This window comes from Taudactylus pleione, unplaced genomic scaffold, assembly GCF_031769625.1.
Source record: "Taudactylus pleione unplaced genomic scaffold, aTauple2 ptg000257l, whole genome shotgun sequence".
NCBI classification, from domain to species: Eukaryota; Metazoa; Chordata; class Amphibia; order Anura; family Myobatrachidae; genus Taudactylus; species Taudactylus pleione.
In genome coordinates, this window is record NW_028284659.1 from 1,211,400 (window position 1) to 1,227,271 (window position 15,872).

Here is a 15,872-nt window from a genome sequence, read left to right on the forward strand (position 1 = left end):
CGAATGACTCAGCCGCTGTCTTGTGTACAGAGACGCCCAATGACCAGAACCAGAGACAACTTCACAAGCTGCCACCGCTGCTTCACACAAAACCACCGTCAAAACATATTTAAGACTATAATAGAAAAGGGATGTCATTTATAAACTGCTGCAAAACCGCTACCAAAGCCCAGGGTTTATAACCCGCCGTCAAACCGCTACCAAACCGCCGTGGTTTAGAACCTGTCGCTTAGTAAATTTTGCCCAAATAGCCTAATACTGTAGCTGTTGGAAATGGCTATTCTTGCCGGTGATAGAGCTATCACATAACCCGATATATTCAGGGGCGTAGAGAGCCACACCTGGCCCCGGTAAAGAGGGGGTGTGGCCTAATTTCAGAAGGCGTGGCCACGCCCCCTTGAAAAAAAAAAAGTGGCATAGGAGATTGCTGTGGCTGCTACTTAGCAGTCGCAAGCAATCTCCCGCTGCAGCCCAGCACACAGCGTGTGCTGGGCTGCTGCAGAGGGAGGGAGGAAGTGAGGGGGGGGCGGCGCCAGACCCGGGCCCCCGCCGGGCCCCTCTGGAAGCCCGGGCCCGGGTAAACTGTACCCGCTCCCCCCCCCCCTCTCGGCGCCCCTGGATATATTAATGGGATAGTCCCACAATAACATCCTCATTGATGGTAAGTTTTGCTGCAGAAGTCTCCTCCGTGCCTTAGCAGGGGGAAATCTATTTAACAGGTAACAGCTCAGCATTGACAGAACAAATACATGGAAATTAATATCACAGTGTTTTAAAATACATACAATAAGTTTTTTTTTAAATTAACATTTGTGGCACTAAAAAGCCCAAATCTGTGTGAGCTGGCACCTCCATGATCGTTACGGTACATACAGTGGCAGCAAAAGGGTCACGTTAGTATTTTTTGCGGGGGGTGATAACATAGTGATACAATCCGCTAAGTAGCAGTAAGAGTAATAATGACACGGATACAGCTGGTAATAATAAATACTGGAGGTTTCCATATACCTCAGATATGGTTCAGAAAAGTCACTAGATAAGAACTACGGAAAATAAATTCTTCATTTCTGGATTCTGGTTACAGCGGAAGTTTCAGAACTTTGCCGAAATTTTCATTTCATGTACCTAGAAAAATAAAGACAAGATGTACAATTGCACCGATACTCTTATTATCTTACACTTAGATTCTTATCTCTGTGGACAGAAACACTGCAATTTTCTACACAGTGCATGACATACAGAGGCGCACAGGGTATGCTGACACTTGTAGTTTCACAACTGCTGTGGAGAAACCGGTTTTCTACCACAGTATTACGACATCTATGGATTTCTGACAAGAGATGTTTCTTGGTTGTGCTCTTATCCACCAATTATGTTCTGTACCCCTGCAATGTATTTTGGGAAACAGACTTAGAAGAAAAGAACCTCACTTATTGGAGATTACTGAGAATTATAAAATACTAGCAGTATGGACCCAGTATATTCCCGGTCTCTTCAGCCCTACCCCCGTCTGCTATACATGCCCAGCGCTGCAGGACTCCCATGCTCTGTCCTTTCTCTGTTGAGACAGTGAGAGCCGTTGGTATGGACAGGAGTGGTGACAACTTCCTACTGATACAGATGGTCGGCACTGTAGGGGGCGGGGCTCGGCTGGTCTGGGGCCGGGTCTGAGGACGTGACAATGCAATCGCATCATTGTAACCATGCCTTCACTTTGCAATGCTGAGATTGTGGAGTGAGGGCAGAGCCACAATGACGCGATTCGGCTGATTAGCCAACCACTATACTGGGGAAGTGGGCAACTGTGTGATGTCATGACCTCACACAGTGCTGAAAGACCGAGCAGAGAGCCATAGTGGGCAGCCAGAACAGAAGACATGGAAGAAGGTAAGTGTGGGGCCTGGAGACTAACTGAGGGCTGGGGATGGAGAGACACTGTTGGCTGGGTCTGGAGAGGCAATCTGGGCTGGGTATGGAGAGGCAATCTGGGCTGGGTCTGGAGAGGCAATCTGGGCTGGAGGGACACAGCAGTGGCTGGAGGGGCACTGTGGGCTGGGGCTGGAGAGACACTGAGGGCTGGGGCTGGAGAGGCAATCTGGGCTGGGGCTGGAGAGGCAATCTGGGCTGGAGGGACATAGCGGTGGCTGGAGGGGCACTGTGGGCTGGGGCTGGAGAGACACTGAGGGCTGGGGCTGGAGAGGCAATCTGGGCTGGGGCTGGAGAGGCAATCTGGGCTGGGTCTGGAGAGGCAATCTGGGCTGGAGGGACATAGCGGTGGCTGGAGGGGCACTGTGGGCTGGGGTTGGAGGGGCAGTGTGGGTGCTGGAGAGACAGTGTGGGCTGAAGAGATAGAAAGGGTCTGGGAATGGAGGGATAAAAGAGGTCTGGGGATGCAGAGATAAATGGGGACTGGGGATGGGGAGATTAAAGGGGTCTATGGATGGAGAGACAGAAGGGGGCTTGGGCTGGAGAGACACAGGGGAATGAGGCTGAAGAGACCGGGGGAAGCGGCTAGAGATTATCTACAACTGGCATAATTAGAATGAATATTAATGTCCCTGAGTGTTTTTCTTCTAAGGAAACATTACTGATACAAATGGTACTAAATTAGCAAATACAGTTTAATATTATAAAATTGTTTGATCAGGGAAGTTCACATTTCACCATGTGAGCTCCAAAGCGAATAGTAAATACGGACTGAAGTCACCTTCTGCCCAGGGAGGAACAATGTCTTCAAGGGTTCCCCATGGCAGAGAAATCACATATGAGTAAGGCAGACTCTCAAATGATTGGCCTGTACCTGCCAGGGACCCCGGGATAAGCTGTCCCTAAAAAATGGGTGTATCAATAGTTCTGTGTGATTCGGAGTTGTGCGTATGGGGGTTGTAAGCCTTTTTCTGACAGCTCTCCTGAAACTGGAATGGGGCTGGTGCAAGCGAAGATAGGAATGATGATAGCTATGGCAGACAACATAAAATCAATGGCCGGCACTGGTTTGCGCTCGTAGATGCAGTTTCCTTGACATTAGGTGATCAGATACTGGCATTAGCATAAGGTAGTAAATCTGGTTTGCGCTCGCAGATGCAGGATCCCTGACATTAAGTGATCAGATACTGGCATTAGCATAAGGTAGTAAATCTGGTTTGCGGTCGCAGATGCAGGATCCCTGACATTAAGTTATCGGATACTGGCATTAGCATAAGGTAGTAAATCTGGTTTGGGGTCGCAGATGCAGGATCCCCGACATTAGGTGATCGGATACTGGCATTAGCATAAGGTAGTAAATCTGGTTTGCGCTCGCAGATGCAGGATCCCCGACATTAGGTGATCGGATACTGGCATTAGCATAAGGTAGTAAATCTGGTTTGCGGTCGCAGATGCAGGATCCCTGACATCAGGTGATCAGATACTGGCATTAGCATAAGGTAGTAAATCTGGTTTGTGGTCGCAGATGCAGGATCCCTGACATTAAGTGATCGGATACTGGCATCAGCATAAGGTAGTAAATCTGGTTTGTGGGCGCAGATGCAGGATCCCTGACATTAGGTGATCGGATACTGGCATTAGCATAAGGTAGTAAATCTGGTTTGTGGTCGCAGATGCAGGATCCCCGACATTAGGTGATCGGATACTGGCATTAGCATAAGGTAGTAAATCTGGTTTGTGGTCGCAGATGCAGGATCCCTGACATTAAGTGATCGGATACTGGCATTAGCATAAGGTAGTAAATCTGGTTTGCGCTCGCAGATGCAGGATCCCTGACATTAAGTGATCGGATACTGGCATTAGCATAAGGTAGGAAATCTGGTTTGCGCTCGCAGATGCAGGATCCCTGACATTAAGTGATCGGATACTGGCATTAGCATAAGGTAGGAAATCTGGTTTGCGCTCGCAGATGCAGGATCCCTGACATTAGGTGATCAGATACTGGCATTAGCATAAGGTAGTAAATCTGGTTTGCGCTCGCAGATGCAGGATCCCTGACATTAAGTGATCAGATACCGGCATTAGCATAAGGTAGGCAATCTGGTTTGCGCTCGCAGATGCAGGATCCCTGACATTAGGTGATCAGATACTGGCATTAGCATAAGGTAATAAATCTGGTTTGCGCTCGCAGATGCAGGATCCCTGACATTAAGTGATCGGATACTGGCATTAGCATAAGGTAGTAAATCTGGTTTGCGCTCGCAGATGCAGGATCCCTGACATTAAGTGATCGGATACTGGCATTAGCATAAGGTACTAAATCTGGTTTGCGCTCACAGATGCAGGATCCCTGACATTAAGTGATCAGATACTGGCATTAGCATAAGGTAGTAAATCTGGTTTCTGCACCTGCAGCCACTTTGCGTATGACTCAATCATCCCCACAGTGTGTACAATTTACAGTTTATTACACAGACATGCAATAAAAATGACATGATCTGTGGGGTTACTATAAATTAGTTTAACTTTTCCTTACCTTTAAATGATGTAGATAATATATATATCAAACAGGCCATCAAAGGAATAGGGATGAAGAGACAGCCGATGGTCTGCAACCAGTGTAATCCTTTACCGCATAAAATAGCATGAAAATTGTGTTATTTCCATTAGATTAACATGGTGAGTAATTCAGCAAGAGTTACAGCAACAATAAGCATATACAGAATATTGCATAGAGACGCACAAACATATCCTGTCTTAGAGGCACCAGGAACCCAACTACAGGAGCCATTTCTGAAGTAGAATTTGCTTATTCATAATAATGAAATGATTTCCACTAAGTCCCGGGTTCTAAAAACTTGTCTCTGATTAGTATTATTTGTGACAGGTTCTAAAAGGTTCCCCTTTAACCTGTTGCCCAGAATTATCTCCAATATGTTACTAGCAAAATATAATTAATGTTTGTATCCATGGAACACTTATTACACATAAACACTACTAGGGATTACGTACAATGTAACAATAGAGTATTATGATCAGACTCTGTGGACATATGATGTTGGGGAAGTGAGGTAGATTATGGCTGAATGGAGTGAATCCTATAGAACATGTACGACATAAACCTGCCCTATAATAAAGTGAGGTTTTCATGCTCTGGGCCTCTACACCATAAACACAACAAACACATTTTATATACAACGCAGAAACGTCACAGACGGATCCTATTTATCAAAAGCACTGATCCAATCATTAAGGAAGTACAGTCCTAAGATTTTGGTGTGTGTCACCAAAGGCTTAACACATTTCTCCAGGCACAATACACCCCGGTTTCATCACAAGGAAGGGATATTGTGCCCATAATATATAGGTGCCGGCCGTCTGTGATTCAGCAGCTTTATAGCGGGGGCTAATTAAGTCAGCGTTTAACCGGTTACCTGGGGACACACAGCTGGTAACATACAGCTGGGAAAACAGCTGTAGAGGCGCCCTTCAGTGGTTTAGGGGATGTATATTCACAGCAATCCAGCAAGTACCCACTACCAGGCTTATAGTGCTCCCTAACCCCCTGCAATAATTGGGGAGACATGAGGTGCTCATACAGCAGCAACACAGCTTGGCTTAATAAACTGAAAGACATTACCCTTACTCTGCTGCTTGATAATTAGTCCTGAATTACTGTATATAAAGGCTCTTTCAGGATATAGGGCCTGATTCAGAGCCGTTCGCTATTTGTGGTCATTCGTTCAAAAACAAGGGGTGGCTATTCAAATGATCCGTTCGCAAATTGCAGTATGTTCCCACCTCTAAGTCTGAACGAGCGAGCAAAACATACGCTCGTTTATTTGATAAAAACGCCCCCTGGCCGCACGCACCATACGTCATGTCCGCTATTTATTAGATTAATCGAGTACATCGTACAGCGTATGAACTGCTCGCTATTCTTGTGGTTGGTGTTTTCAACCGCTATTTTGCGAGCAGTTCTGAGTTAAAAAAAACCAAGTGACGTGGTCAATGATGCTGCTGTATTAATTATGCACTCCCTTAAAACGCCCGTTTTGACCTTTAAGCACGCCTGCGTTCGGATCTCCACACCCCGTTTTCAAGCACCTTCCCCTGTTACCACCCACATACGCCTCATTCTGTCACTCAAAATAGCAGGCCCTCGCTATATTGTGTACCAACGATTTTCGGCCGCACTGACTGGATCGCGCATGCGTACTAAAAACTGTACGCATGCGCAGATGTGCGAACATCGCTCGGAACGAGCGTACTGCCGCTAGCGAGTGGCTCTGAATGAGGGCCATAGAGTCCAATTTATTGTACTGCAACATATATATATATATATATACATACATACATATATCATATGCAGTCCGCACTCACATGAATTGTTGCAGAACACACTCTAGCCAATCAGAGTGAGGGAAGGAGAGTGTGCTTTCCCGCTCTCCTCATTGTTCCAGAACAAACTCTAGCCAATCAGAGTGAGGGAAGGAGAGTGTGCTTTCCCGCTCTCCTCATTGTTCCAGAACACACTCTAGCCAATCAGAGTGAGGGAAGGAGAGTGTGCATTCCCGCTCTCCTCATTGTTCCAGAACACACTCTAGCCAATCAGAGTGAGGGAAGGAGAGTGTGCTTTCCCGCTCTCCTCATTGTTCCAGAACACACTCTAGCCAATCAGAGTGAGGGATGGGGAGTGTGCTTTCCCACTCTCCTCATTGTTCCAGAACACACTCTAGCCAATCAGAGTGAGGGAAGGAGAGTGTGCTTTCCCGCTCTCCTCATTGTTCCAGAACACACTCTAGCCAATCAGAGTGAGGGAAGGAGAGGGTGCTTTCCCGCTCTCCTCATTGTTCCAGAACACACTCTAGCCAATCAGAGTGAGGGATGGGGAGTGTGCTTTCCCGCTCTCCTCATTGTTCCAGAACACACTCTAGCCAATCAGAGTGAGGGAAGGAGAGTGTGCTTTCCCGCTCTCCTCATTGTTCCAGAACACACTATCGCCAATCAGAGTGAGGGAAGGAGAGTGAGCTTTCCCGCTCTCCTCATTGTTCCAGAACACACTATCGCCAATCAGAGTGAGGGAAGGAGAGTGTGCTTTCCCGCTCTCCTCATTGTTCCAGAACACACTCTAGCCAATCAGAGTGAGGGAAGGAGAGTGTGCTTTCCCGCTCTCCTCATTGCTCCAGAACACACTCTAGCCAATCAGAGTGAGGGATGGGGAGTGTGCTTTCCCGCTCTCCTCATTGTTCCAGAACACACTCTAGCCAATCAGAGTGAGAGAAGGAGAGTGTGCTTTCCCGCTCTCCTCATTGTTCCAGAACACACTCTAGCCAATCAGAGTGAGGGAAAGAGAGTGTGCTTTCCCGCTCTCCTCATTGTTCCAGAACACACTCTAGCCAATCAGAGTGAGGGATGGGGAGTGTGCTTTCCCGCTCTCCTCATTGTTCCAGAACACACTCTAGCCAAGCAGAGTGAGGGAAGGAGAGTGTGCTTTCCAGCTCTCCTCATTGTTCCAGAACACACTCTAGCCAATCAGAGTGAGGGAAGGAGAGGGTGCTTTCCCGCTCTCCTCATTGTTCCAGAACACACTCTAGCCAATCAGAGTGAGGGATGGGGAGTGTGCTTTCCCGCTCTCCTCATTGTTCCAGAACACACTTTAGCCAATCAGAGTGAGGGAAGGAGAGTGTGCTTTCCCACTCTCCTCATTGTTCCAGAACACACTCTAGCCAATCAGAGTGAGGGAAGGAGAGTGTGCTTTCCCGCTCTCCTCATTGTTCCAGAACACACTATTGCCAATCAGAGTGACGGAAGGAGAGTGTGCTTTCCCGCTCTCCTCATTGTTCCAGAACACACTATCGCCAATCAGAGTGAGGGAAGGAGAGTGTGCTTTCCCGCTCTCCTCATTGTTCCAGAACACACTGTCACCAATCAGAGTGAGGTATGGGGAGTGTGCTTTCTCGCTCTCCTCATTGTTCCAGAACACGCTCTAACCAATCAGAGTGAGGGATGGGGAGTGTGCTTTCCCGCTCTCCTCATTGTTCCAGAACACACTCTAGCCAATCAGAGTGAGGGAAGGAGAGTGTGCTTTCCCGCTCTCCTCATTGTTCCAGAACACACTCTAGCCAATCAGAGTGAGGGAAGGAGAGTGTGCTTTCCCGCTCTCCTCATTGTTCCAGAACACACTCTAGCCAATCAGAGTGAGGGAAGGAGAGTGTGCTTTCCCGCTCTCCTCATTGTTCCAGAACATGCTCTAGCCAATCAGAGTGACGGAAGGAGAGTGTGCTTTCCTGCTCTCCTCATTGTTCCAGAACACACTCTAGCCAATCAGAGTGAGGGAAGGAGAGTGTGCTTTCCCGCTCTCCTCATTGCTCCAGAACACACTCTAGCCAATCAGAGTGAGGGAAGGAGAGTGTGCTTTCCCGCTCTCGTCATTGTTCCAGGTCATGCTCTAACCAATCAGAGTGAGGGACGGGGAGTGTGCTTTTCTGCTTTCCTCATTGTTCCAGGTCATGCTCTAGCCCAGGGATTTTCAACCTTTGGCCTTCCAGCTGCTGTGGAACTACAGATCCCAGAATGCCCTGCCACAGTTCTAGCATGCTGTTATATCAAAACAGAGGCAGGGCATGCTGGGTTGTGTAGTTCACCAGCAGCTGGAGGGTTAAAGGTTGAAGACCCCTGCTCTAGCCAATCAGAGTAAGGGAAGGAGAGTGTGCTTTCCCGCTCTCCTCATTGTTCCAGAACACACTCTAGCCAATCAGAGTGAGGGAAGGAGAGTGTGCTTTCCCGCTCTTCTCATTGTTCCAGAACACACTCTAGCAAATCAGAGTGAGGGAAGGAGAGTGTGCTTTCCCGCTCTCCTCATTGTTCCAGAACACACTCTGGCCAATCAGAGTGAGGGAAGGAAAGTGTGCTTTCCCGCTCTCCTCATTGTTCCAGAACACACTCTAGCCAATCAGAGTGAGGGAAGAAGAGTGTGCTTTCCCGCTCTCCTCATTATTCCAGAACACACTCTAGCCAATCAGAGTGAGGGACAGGGAGTGTGCTTTCCCGCTCTCCTCATTGTTCCAGAACATGCTCTAGACAATCAGAGTGAGGGAAGGAGAGAGTGCTTTCCCACTCTCCTCATTGTTCCAGAACACACTCTAGCCAATCAGAGTGAGGGAAGGAGAGTGTGATTTCCCGCTCTCCTCATTGTTCCAGAACATGCTCTAACCAATCAGAGTGAGGGACAGGGAGTTTGCTTTTCTGCTTTCCTCATTGTTCCAGGTCATGCTCTAGCCCCGGGATTTTCAACCTTTGGCCTTCCAGCTGCTGTGGAACTACAGATCCTAGAATGCCCTGCCACAGTTTTAGCATGCTGTTATATCAAAACAGAGGCAGGACATGCTGGGTTGTGTAGTTCCCCAGCAGCTGGAGGGTTAAAGGTTGAAGACCCCTGCTCTAGCGAATCAGAGTAAGGGAAGGAGAGTGTGCTTTCCCACTCTCCTCATTGTTCCAGAACACACTCTAGCCAATCAGAGTGAGGGAAGGAGAGTGTGCTTTCCCGCTCTCCTCATTGTTCCAGAACACACTCTAGCCAATCAGAGTGAGGGAAGGAGAGTGTGCATTCCCGCTCTCCTCATTGTTCCAGAACACACTCTAGCCAATCAGAGTGAGGGAAGGAGAGTGTGCTTTCCCGCTCTCCTCATTGTTCCAGAACACACTCTAGCCAATCAGAGTGAGGGATGGGGAGTGTGCTTTCCCGCTCTCCTCATTGTTCCAGAACACACTCTAGCCAATCAGAGTGAGGGAAGGAGAGTGTGCTTTCCCGCTCTCCTCATTGTTCCAGAACACACTCTAGCCAATCAGAGTGAGGGAAGGAGAGGGTGCTTTCCCGCTCTCCTCATTGTTCCAGAACACACTCTAGCCAATCAGAGTGAGGGATGGGGAGTGTGCTTTCCCGCTCTCCTCATTGTTCCAGAACACACTCTAGCCAATCAGAGTGAGGGAAGGAGAGTGTGCTTTCCCGCTCTCCTCCTTGTTCCAGAACACACTATCGCCAATCAGAGTGAGGGAAGGAGAGTGAGCTTTCCCGCTCTCCTCATTGTTCCAGAACACACTATCGCCAATCAGAGTGAGGGAAGGAGAGTGTGCTTTCCCGCTCTCCTCATTGTTCCAGAACACACTCTAGCCAATCAGAGTGAGGGAAGGAGAGTGTGCTTTCCCGCTCTCCTCATTGCTCCAGAACACACTCTAGCCAATCAGAGTGAGGGATGGGGAGTGTGCTTTCCCGCTCTCCTCATTGTTCCAGAACACACTCTAGCCAATCAGAGTGAGAGAAGGAGAGTGTGCTTTCCCGCTCTCCTCATTGTTCCAGAACACACTCTAGCCAATCAGAGTGAGGGAAAGAGAGTGTGCTTTCCCGCTCTCCTCATTGTTCCAGAACACACTCTAGCCAATCAGAGTGAGGGATGGGGAGTGTGCTTTCCCGCTCTCCTCATTGTTCCAGAACACACTCTAGCCAAGCAGAGTGAGGGAAGGAGAGTGTGCTTTCCAGCTCTCCTCATTGTTCCAGAACACACTCTAGCCAATCAGAGTGAGGGAAGGAGAGGGTGCTTTCCCGCTCTCCTCATTGTTCCAGAACACACTCTAGCCAATCAGAGTGAGGGATGGGGAGTGTGCTTTCCCGCTCTCCTCATTGTTCCAGAACACACTTTAGCCAATCAGAGTGAGGGAAGGAGAGTGTGCTTTCCCACTCTCCTCATTGTTCCAGAACACACTCTAGCCAATCAGAGTGAGGGAAGGAGAGTGTGCTTTCCCACTCTCCTCATTGTTCCAGAACACACTATCGCCAATCAGAGTGACGGAAGGAGAGTGTGCTTTCCCGCTCTCCTCATTGTTCCAGAACAAACTCTAGCCAATCAGAGTGAGGGAAGGAGAGTGTGCTTTCCCGCTCTCCTCATTGTTCCAGAACACACTGTCACCAATCAGAGTGAGGGATGGGGAGTGTGCTTTCTCGCTCTCCTCATTGTTCCAGAACACGCTCTAACCAATCAGAGTGAGGGATGGGAAGTGTGCTTTCCCGCTCTCCTCATTGTTCCAGAACACACTCTAGCCAATCAGAGTGAGGGAAGGAGAGTGTGCTTTCCCGCTCTCCTCATTGTTCCAGAACACACTCTAGCCAATCAGAGTGAGGGAAGGAGAGTGTGCTTTCCCGCTCTTCTCACTGTTCCAGAACACACTCTAGCCAATCAGAGTGAGGGAAGGAGAGTGTGCTTTCCCGCTCTCCTCATTGCTCCAGAACACACTCTAGCAATCAGAGTGAGGGAAGGAGAGTGTGCTTTCCCGCTCTCGTCATTGTTCCAGGTCATGCTCTAACCAATCAGAGTGAGGGACGGGGAGTGTGCTTTTCTGCTTTCCTCATTGTTCCAGGTCATGCTCTAGCCCAGGGATTTTCAACCTTTGGCCTTCCAGCTGCTGTGGAACTACAGATCCCAGAATGCCCTGCCACAGTTCTAGCATGCTGTTATATCAAAACAGAGGCAGGGCATGCTGGGTTGTGTAGTTCACCAGCAGCTGGAGGGTTAAAGGTTGAAGACCCCTGCTCTAGCCAATCAGAGTAAGGGAAGGAGAGTGTGCTTTCCCGCTCTCCTCATTGTTCCAGAACACACTCTAGCCAATCAGAGTGAGGGAAGGAGAGTGTGCTTTCCCGCTCTCCTCATTGTTCCAGACCACACTCTAGCCAATCAGAGTGAGGGAAGGAGAGTGTGCTTTCCCGCTCTTCTCACTGTTCCAGAACACACTCTAGCAAATCAGAGTGAGGGAAGGAGAGTGTGCTGTCCCGCTCTCCTCATTGTTCCAGAACACACTCTGGCCAATCAGAGTGAGGGAAGGAAAGTGTGCTTTCCCGCTCTCCTCATTGTTCCAGAACACACTCTAGCCAATCAGAGTGAGGGAAGAAGAGTGTGCTTTCCCGCTCTCCTCATTATTCCAGAACACACTCTAGCCAATCAGAGTGAGGGACAGGGAGTGTGCTTTCCCGCTCTCCTCATTGTTCCAGAACATGCTCTAGACAATCAGAGTGAGGGAAGGAGAGAGTGCTTTCCCGCTCTCCTCATTGTTCCAGAACACACTCTAGCCAATCAGAGTGAGGGAAGGAGAGTGTGCTTTCCCGCTCTCCTCATTGTTCCAGAACATGCTCTAACCAATCAGAGTGAGGGACAGGGAGTGTGCTTTTCTGCTTTCCTCATTGTTCCAGGTCATGCTCTAGCCCCGGGATTTTCAACCTTTGGCCTTCCAGCTGCTGTGGAACTACAGATCCTAGAATGCCCTGCCACAGTTTTAGCATGCTGTTATATCAAAACAGAGGCAGGGTATGCTGGGTTGTGTAGTTCCCCAGCAGCTGGAGGGTTAAAGGTTGAAGACCCCTGCTCTAGCCAATCAGAGTAAGGGAAGGAGAGTGTGCTTTCCCACTCTCCTCATTGTTCCAGAACACACTCTAGCCAATCAGAGTGAGGGAAGGAGAGTGTGCTTTCCCGCTCTCCTCATTGTTCCAGAACACACTCTAGCCAATCAGAGTGAGGGAAGGAGAGTGTGCTTTCCCGCTCTCCTCATTGTTCCAGAACATGCTCTAGCCAATCAGAGTGAGGGACAGGGAGTGTGCTTTCCCGCTCTATCCTCATTATTCCAGAACACACTATAGCCAATCAGAGTGAGGTAAGGAGAGTGTGCTTTCCTGCTCTCCTCATTGTTCCAGAACACGCTCTAGCCAATCAGAGTGAGGGACAGGGAGTGTGCTTTCCCGCTCTCTCCTCATTAATCCAGAACACACTGTCGCCAATCAGAGTGAGGGAAGGAGAGTGTGCTTTCCCACTCTCCTCATTGTTCCAGAACATGCTCTAGCCAATCAGAGTGAAGTACAAAGAGTGTGCTTCCCGCTCTCCTCACTGTTCCAGAACACACTCTAACCAATCAGAGTGAGGGACGGGGAGTGTGCTTTTCCGCTCTCCTCTTTGCTCCAGGTCATGCTCTAGCCAATCAGATTGAGGGAAGGAGAGTGTGCTTTCCCGCTCTCCTCATTGTTCCAGAACATGCTCTAGCCAATCAGAGTGAGGGAAGGAGAGTGTGCTTTCCCGATCTCCTCATTGTTCCAGAACATGTTCTAACCAATCAGAGTGAGGGACGGGAAGTGTGCTTTTCTGCTTTCCTCATTGTTCCAGGTCATGCTCTAGCCCCGGGATTTTCAACCTTTGGCCTTCCAGCTGCTGTGGAACTACAGATCCTAGAATGCCCTGCCACATTTTTAGCATGCTGTTATATCAAAACAGAGGCAGGGCATGCTGGGTTGTGTAGTTCCCCAGCAGCTGGAGGGTTAAAGGTTGAAGACCCCTGCTCTAGCCAATCAGAGTAAGGGAAGGAGAGTGTGCTTTCCCGCTCTCCTCATTGTTCCAGAACACACTCTAACCAATCAGAGTGAGGGATGGGGAGTGTGCTTTCCAGCTCTCCTCATTGTTCCAGAACACACTCTAGCAAATCAGAGTGAGAGAAGGAGAGTGTGCTTTCCCGCTCTCCTCATTGTTCCCGAACACACTCTAGCCAATCAGAGTGAGGGACAGGGAGTGAGCTTTCCCGCTCTCCTCATTGTTCCAGAGCACACTCTAGCCAATCAGAGTGAGGGAAGAAGAGTGTGCTTTCCCGCTCTGCTCATTATTCCAGATCACACTATAGCCAATCAGAGTGAGGTAAGGAGAGTGTGCTTTCCCGCTCTCCTCATTGTTCCAGAACACGCTCTAGCCAATCAGAGTGAGGGACAGGGAGTTTGCTTTCCCGCTCTCTCCTCATTGTTCCAGAACACACTGTCGCCAATCAGAGTGAGGGAAGGAGAGTGTGCTTTCCCGCTCTCCTCATTGTTCCAGGTCATGCTCTAGCCAATCAGAGTGAGGGAAGGAGCATGTGCTTTCCCGCGCTGCTCATTATTCCAGGACACACTATCGCCAATCAGAGTGAGGGAAGGAGAGTGTGCTTTCCCGCTCTCCTCATTGTTCCAGAACATGCTCTAGCCAATCAGAGTGAAGGACAGAGAGTGTGCTTTCCCGCTCTCCTCACTGTTCTAGAACACACTCTAACCAATCATAGTGAGGGACGGGGAGTGTGCTTTCCCGCTCTCCTCATTGTTCCAGGTCATGCTCTAGCCAATCAGAGTGAGGGAAGGAGAGTGTGCTTTCCCGCGCTGCTCATTATTCCAGAACACACTATAACCAATCAGGGTGAGGGAAGGAGAGTGGGTCTCATTCAGACCCGGGTGCAAGCGCCGATGCGCTCGCAACCGAGTCGATGGTCCCCACAGAGCATGCGCACGATGAAGCCAGCTCCATCGTGTGCATGCGCGAGACCCGGCTAGCGACAGGCACTCCGTCGCTAGGGGTCTCGTAGCAGACGGTGCAACCTGTCTATGTTGACTGACAGCTCGCCCCATTTGCTGGGCGGGCCATTGGCATGCCCGGCCAAATGGAGGCATTCCAGTTGGAATGCTTGCCGTTTGGGGGTGGCCCCACTGACATCATTGATGATGTCAGTTGGGAACTTCCTCCTCAAATAGAGCAGGAAGTTCCCAGGGGCTTATGAGTGCCCAGACCCAAACTTAGGGTCTGCTCATAAGCCCCGATGATCACGATGGTGATGACCATCGCGACCATCACCCTGATCGCAAGCTAAGCTGTGGGTGGTAACCCACAGCTTAGCTTGCGACCTGGAGGCAGCACTTCAAAACAAGAAGTTCCCACCCTCATTCAAAGTGAGCGATCGCTTCTTGCGATCGACTCTGAATGAGGTCCAGTGTGCTTTCCCACTCTCTCATTGTTCCAGGTCATGATCTAGCCAATCAGAGTGAGGGACAGGGAGTGTGCTTTCCCACTCTCCTCATTGTTCCAGAACACACTCTAGCCAATCAGGGCAAGGGAACGGGAGTGTGCTTTCTCGCTCTCCTCATTGTTCTAGAACACACTGTAGCCAATCAGAGTGAGGGAAGGAGAGTGGGCTTTCCCGCTCTCCTCATTGTTCCAGAACACACTTTAGCCAATCAGAGTGAGGGAAGCAGAGTGTGCTTTCCCTCTCTCTCCTCATTATTCCAGAACACAGTGTAGCCAATCAGAGTGAGGGAAGGAGAGTGTGCTTTCCCACTCTCACCTCATTATTCCAGAACACACTGTAGCCAATCAGAGTGAGGGAAGGAGAGTGTGCTTTCACCCTCTACTCATTGTTCCAGAACACGCTCTAGCCAATCAGAGTGAAGGACAGGGAGTGTGCTTTCCCGCTCTCCTCATTGTTCCAGAACACGCTCTAGCCAATCAGGGCGAGGGAAGGGTGTGTGCTTTCTCACTCTCTCCTCATTGTTTCAGAACACACTCTACCCAATCAGAGTGAGGGAAGGAGAGTGTGCTTTCCCACTCTCCTCATTGTTCCAGAACACGCTCTAGCCAATCAGAGTGAGGGACGGGGAGTGTGCTTTCTTGCTTTTCTCATTGTTCCAGAACACACTCTAGCCAATCAGAGTGAGGGAAGGAGAGTGTGCTTTCTCACTCTCCTCATTGTTCCAGAACACGCTTTAGCCAATCAGAGTGAGGGAAGGAGAGTGTGCTTTCCCGCTGTCCTCATTATTCCAGAACACACTGTAGCCAATCAGAGTGAGGGATGGGGAGTGTGCTTTCTCGCTTTGCTCATTGTTCCAGAACACACTGTAGCCAGAGTGAGGGAAGGGGAGTGATCTTTCCCGCTATCCTCATTGTTCCAGAACACATGTTAGCCAATCAGAGTGAGGGAAGGAGAGTGTGCTTTCCCGCTCTCCTCATTGTTCCTGAACACGCTCTAGCCAAATAGGGGGAGGGACGGGGAGTGTGCTTTCCCACTCTCCTCATTGTTCCAGATCATGCTCTAGCCAATCAGAGTGAGGGAAGGAGAGTATGCTT

At 49.4% G+C, this 15,872-nt stretch overlaps 1 long non-coding RNA gene across 1 annotated transcript in view; it reads right to left on the reverse strand.

The window, feature by feature from the left end:
- Window positions 1-4,484: 4,484 nt before the first annotated feature.
- Window positions 4,485-15,872, reverse strand: part of LOC148514841 (uncharacterized) — a 63,045-nt gene continuing 51,657 nt past the window's right edge. Inside the window, exon 3 of the long non-coding RNA XR_015879453.1 lies at window positions 4,485-4,552. This is a non-coding gene — a long non-coding RNA (uncharacterized LOC148514841). The remainder of the gene's footprint in view (window positions 4,553-15,872) is intronic.